Raw genomic sequence first — 6,411 nt, 5'->3', positions numbered from 1 at the left:
TGATTCCAAAGTACTGATGTAGATTCAGAAAATAACTGTATTCTGCCTGAAACTTTTTTTTTATTTGTCCTACTTAGTTGTACATGACAGCAGAATGCATTTCAATTCATTGTACACAGTGGAACACAACATTTCAATTCTCTGGTTGTACATGGTATAGACACGCACCATTCATGCAGTCATACATACACACTTTACAGATTTTCTTTTTAAAACAAATGTTTAATATAACAAATGGAATGGCCTTTTGCCAAAAGTAATAAAATTCTTAGCAGACCATAAATTTCATGACTTCCCCATCTGTTTGCAGACAGCAATTGCTTTTCCTGTCTGGAAACCAGAGCTCAGGACTGAATGACACAGTGGCTGTTTATATCACATTCTAATACACAGTGCTCTAGTTTTCTTTTACTTGTTTCATCTCCTTTTTGATATCTAATCTAATACAGTACTAAGTTAACCTGTTTTTTTAGGTTACCTTTATTATGGTGAATTTATACAAAGTACACCCAAGTGTATATATAATTCAATAATTCAGTAAATTTATAGTGTTGTGACAGACTCACTATAATCCAGATCTGGAACTTTTTCATCATTCCTCCAAAATTCTCTTAAGCCCTTTCACAGTTCATCTTCACACATACACACCCCTTTCATCAGCACAGGTGATCTGCTTTCTGTCTATAAATTTGCCTTTTCCAGATATTTTATATAATTCAAATCATACTATAGTTCTTTATTTCTGGCTTCTTTCAGGTACCATAATATTTTTGAGGTTCACCTCATTTACATTTATACTGAATAGTATTACATCATATGCATATATCTATACACGTTTCCATTTACCATGGGTTTTGTGGTAACTTGATTTTAAAAGAAACTGCCAAAGTATTATCCAAAAATGGTTGTACCATATTATATAAACATTCTCATTTCTCACCAGAAAAATGATAATTTCCTCGTTTCTCTTCATTCCCTCTAACATTTACTATTGTCCTTTTCTTTATATGAAATGTTAATGTGGTTAAATCTATGTACTTGAAACAGCTTTCTTTTTGCTAAAGGAAGTGGTTGCCCCCTAGCGGCTAGTTCTGCACATTACACTTGGATAAAGGGCACTAATGAGAAGCCTGCAGCTCAAAATTGGCTTGTTAAAATTTAAATTCATTTCAGTGTGCCTGCACTGTTAGCACACTGAGTGCAACTTGAGCCCAGTTTCAAAATGTTTTCCTCATTACCACTATTAATACCTAGGAGTTGCGCTGGTTGGTCATTGCTTTTACTTAATCCCAGGAGTGCATTATAGTCAAAACTGAGTTTTTGTGCTTCAGATTTCATCTATTTTATACACTTAAGTTCCTTTTGGTATAAGAGTTTACACCTGTAAAGTGGCTAAGGCCTATGAAGAATGGGAGGAAAAGGCCAGAGATGGTTCTGTTGACTCAAATCACGTTCTTTCAAATCAGAGCCAGAGGAATAAATAATTTTTACTAGTGGAATGAATGTAATGAATAGCACACAAATGGAGTGTCTGGTGGCTCCTTGGTATTTTCAGGTAACACTTTGTAAATATGTCTGGAGAGTTGTAAAGTTTTAGGAGAATGGGTCTCAGCTGTCCTCAGGCTATTAGGACTCTGTTGAAAAAAGTGCGTAATGCATGTTTAAAAAAAAAAAAAATAGCAAAGAGTTGACCTAAGTAAAGAACCTGATGAGGAACTGACTGAGGAATGTGCAGTTGGTAAGTAAAGAAAGTTGTGGCTTCAGGAAATTAGGGCAGTAGAACCAAACATGTAATGACTTAATGTAAGACCTCACAAGTTTTTGCTTTCCAGGATATCACACAAGTGATTTCACTTATTTTTTAGGAAGTAGAAAGAATGTATATACATGAAATTTCTCTAAGCTTTTATGCATAGATCTCCAGACAACAAGGCATTTCAGTGTCCTCACACGTCTGAATCATCTACAGAAATATATGTGTATCACAATGTATACACATATGCACATACAAATGCGTGAACACAAAATAGCTCCTGATGATGGGTCTACCCATGTTTGATTTATGATTTAGGCAAACAGAAGCAAGGAGGAGAGGCTAATCATCCAAATGGTGCGACAATTTTTGTTAGTGATTCTACTCCATGGAAATATTGTCCAATCTACTTTTTATCAATTGGAGTGGATAAAGGGGTATAAAGATTAGGGTAAAACTAAGTTTGTTCACCTCCACTATAAGCATTGGATACAAGGAGGGAAAATTAAAATGTTCTGGGATTAAAATGACTAAGATTTAAACTTTTAAGATGTTACTACAATGAGACAAATTTAACTGAAGTCAATATTTAAATGATTTAATAGGGACTTCAAAAAAATAAAAAGGAGTTTATCTCTCTCTGTTGCCCATTCTGGCCTGAAATCCTAGGCTCAAGTGGTCTGCCTGCCTCCCAAGTAGTCAGGGCTACAGGCTTATGCCCCAGCTTAAAAAGTACTTTTGGAAAATTTAGATCCAAATCTGATGAGTTGTTTTGGGCAGAATTATCTCTTTTATTTTTTTAGTTGATGAACTATTATGTATCATAATCAGCATCACCTTTTTGTTAGCTGCTTAACCAGGGGAAAAAATAACTTACTTTGGGCTCAAATTTCATCATAAAGCATGAAAATGACTCAAATATAAACTATGGAGAGTACCATACACTCCTTCCCTCTTTTCCATATTTTTACTTTTTTGATTAGGTTTGTGCCATAGGGAATTCAGGACAAATACAGAGGCACAGAAGGGGTACTGTCCTCTTCCTAGCAGAAAAACTGGCTTAGGCCGTGCTGTCAGGTTTGAAATAACTCAATACACAAGGTGGTAGCTTTGGAATAGTGACATCTGTGTAAATAGATGAAGGTTGTCAAGCAGAGAAAATGGCTCTTTGAATGGCAAAACACCTGATCTGAAGCTGGATGACATGCCATCCAGAAGCTGGGTATCCTGAGCAATGCTTTATGTCCACATACAGCCTGAAGCATGTCACTTCATATAAAGGAATCAGTCAGATGATTGAATAGATGTAAGTCCATTCGAGGACAACTAACCAGTCTTCCCTTACTTTTTAAACTTCATTCAAAATAAGCAAATGTATAAACATCCAAGTAAAGCTCAGGATTGACATTTAATAATGGGATTTTCTATCTCTGAGACAGATAACTATGCTGAAATTAATTTACATCCAGTGGGGTTTCACAATAGTCAGTTTCGGGCTAGAGATAAAACTCAGGGGTAGACCATTTGCCTAGCATGTGTGAAGTCCTGAGTTCAAAATCCAGCAATACACACATACCCCAAACTTACCAAAATTGCTGGTTTAATCTGCATCCATCTTATCCAGAATGAATGTCATTTCCTTGGAAATGTAGTATGATTTAAGTGAAGACCCTAAAGCAGTGACATGCATGAAAGTTTTAACTTGGGGATTGCTTATTACTACCTATAGGATTTGGGGAAAATATGGAACTGTTGTATGCATCTTAGGTGGAAGTCTGCAGTGGGTGGTAGGCAGTCAAGCTGGTGTAACGTTCTTAATCTAATAATTGGTTGAAATTTGGTGGAAATCTCATAAAAAAGGAGCTAAGTACACAGGCATTCCATAGGATCAGAAAATAAATGGCCAGAGGCTGGGGCTATAGCTCCGTGAAAGAGTGCTTGCCTAGCATGCATTAGGCCTGGATTTGATTCCCAGCTCCATTGGGGAGGGGGCTATAAATTTATGACAAAACAGTCAACTTCATTTGTCATCAAAGGGATGCAAATAATGTTAAATTCATCCATGGTGAGGAAGGTAGTTTGGTAACATTAAGTTTTTAAAATCTGGTTTGTGCTTTGACTCAGAAATTGCCCTTTCAGGAATCTATCCTACAGGAATTTATCCTGTTTTCAAGACTCTACAGCCATGCCTGTAATCCCAGTAACTTGAGTGGCTGAGGCAAGAAGATTTCAGAGTTTGAGACTAGCATCAGCAACTTAGCAAGACCATGTCTCCAAAAGGGGGAGCTGAAGATATAGCTCAGTGGTAAAGCATCCCTGGGCTCAATCCCCAGTACCAAGAAGAAAATAAAAATACCAAAAGGTGTGTGCATCAGATTCCTTCAGTGCTGTGTCTGTGGAGCCACTGCAAACCCACTCCATCAGGCCACACCTCTCAAGACTCCTCACTTGCAACTAAAGTCAATTACAGGCATTTTTCTTTAGTCAGTTTTCCATGTCCATTAGTTTGAGTACATGTAGAAACAGATGTGCATGTGCACCTGTTTTTTTTTTTTGTTTTTGGTGTATGTTGTTGCTTATAATTTACAGAAATACTTAGCAGTGGAGATATATAAATCCATAATTGTTTCTTCCTCCTACACATGAAATAAGGTAAAAGAGATGTTAGGATTGGGCTCAGTAATATAGAGGGGTGACTCAAAGCACTTACCCAGAGTAGGTACGTGGTCTTTTAAAGTTAAAATAGAATTGTCTGTTTGGAAAGTATTTCAAGGTTTGCCCTCTAGTCTGTTAGAAGGGCAAAGGCCTCTATTATCAGAGCCTTAGTGTCTAGCTGAAGTCTTACTTTCAGCTGAGTGCGGTCTACCGGAAAACCACAAATGCTGGAGAGTCCTGTTCCTTAGACAGGCCAGACGGTACAGTTACCTAATCACAACCAAAGTAACAGTGTATAAACCCCCGATTATGTTCCGGTAAAGATCCATTGGGCTTCAAAGTTGTTTGGAGTAGTAGAATTGAGGATTCTAAATACCCAGGAGATGACTGTTCAAGTATCCTGGATTGGGACAATTTAAATTTCCAACAACCCTGGCAAGTATTAGGCAAATGCAGGCACAAAGAATGCCTAAACTCTTCCAATAAAAAGGCTGAGAAAGACACAAAGGGAGAGTACTACTTACGTCACAGTATTCACGGCAGTAAAACTCTTACACAAGTGACCAAGATCCTTCACTTACCTCTTTGAAACACCAACAGCAGAAACCACAGACACTGGTAGAAGTCTGCCTACCTAAAAATTCAAAAACTGTCAAAAGCAATAAAAGCTGAAAATATCTGGAGAGAAATACATAATCTAATTAAAATCAATATCCTGAATATGTAAATTAAAAATTATCTCCCTTTAGCTTGCATGAATCATCTGTATGTTTACTGCTCAGCATCACCTTCCTCCTCCATTAATGCTTCCTTGTAGTATATATAACTCATTCTCTATGATTTAGGTAAAAACAACTTTCTCTGTATCTGCCAAGATGGGCTTCTTCAAACTGCATCTAGAATAATGGTAAAATAACCCATGCACTAAAAATAAACACCAGGAACATCGTTTTCCACCTATCAAATTCAGTGTTTTCATTTTCCATTTTCCAAACAATACCCAGGAATGAAGGAAACATACTCTGAAAACTTAAGATCTTAATTTTCTCTAGCAACTTGACCATAAAAGCCTGTGAAACACATTTCTCAGCTTCCAGTGACTCAGGATCAGCAAGGCACAGCATCACTACTAGAAAAGCCTTGTTTGGTAACTCTGGATTCCACCCAGCATAAAGCACAGCATCTCCTGTGAAGGATTCTTGTGAAATATAATCAAGCTTCTAGACCTAACTAGTCTATAGGAGATAAAGGAATGAATTAAGGGGATGCTTTGGGGAAACAAATCCAGGAAGTGGGACATCACACTAAAAAGGGAGAGGCAAGGACTGTTTTCAGACTAAAGAGACATGATAACCAAATGTAATACACAAAACATGGCTGGATCCATGTTCAAAAATTAAGCTACAAGTCACTTTGAGGGCAACTGGAGAAATTTGAATATGAATCTATAAGAGAGAGGGCAACTGGAGAAATTTGAATATGAATCTATAAGAGATTGAAAAGTTTTTCTTATGCTGTAATGACACAGTGGTTATACTGGAAAGTGTTCAAACAAATATATGCTGAATTTTTTAAGGGGAGAAATAATGTCTTCAGTTTATTCAGCACCAATATACATAGTTACATTAAAAATCAAGGTAAATATTGTTAAATCTAGGTGGCGGTATAGATGTAAACATTATATTATTACTTATTCTGCTTTTCTGTATATGCTGGAAATTTTTCAAAATAAAGTGTGGAGAAAATGTATCTTTTCACCCCACAACCCACTTCTAGGAGTTTATTCCAAGGAAATAGTTTGAAATTTGACCAAATTTGAGGGCCAGGGAACATTCTTTATAATAGCCTTAGAATAGAAATAATCTCAGTCCTAACCATGTGGCTGGTTAAATAAATTGGTATGACCATACCCAGACAACTTTTATTCACATTTACAGTTCCCTAAGACATTACATGGAAAGTTTTTGTGAAAAGTGTCATCTAGCAGAGATTAATGGCCCATA

The sequence above is a fragment of the Marmota flaviventris genome, chromosome 7 (genome assembly GCF_047511675.1).
Source record: "Marmota flaviventris isolate mMarFla1 chromosome 7, mMarFla1.hap1, whole genome shotgun sequence".
In the NCBI taxonomy this organism is placed as follows: Eukaryota; Metazoa; Chordata; class Mammalia; order Rodentia; family Sciuridae; genus Marmota; species Marmota flaviventris.
Note: the sequence above shows the minus strand (reverse complement) of the source record.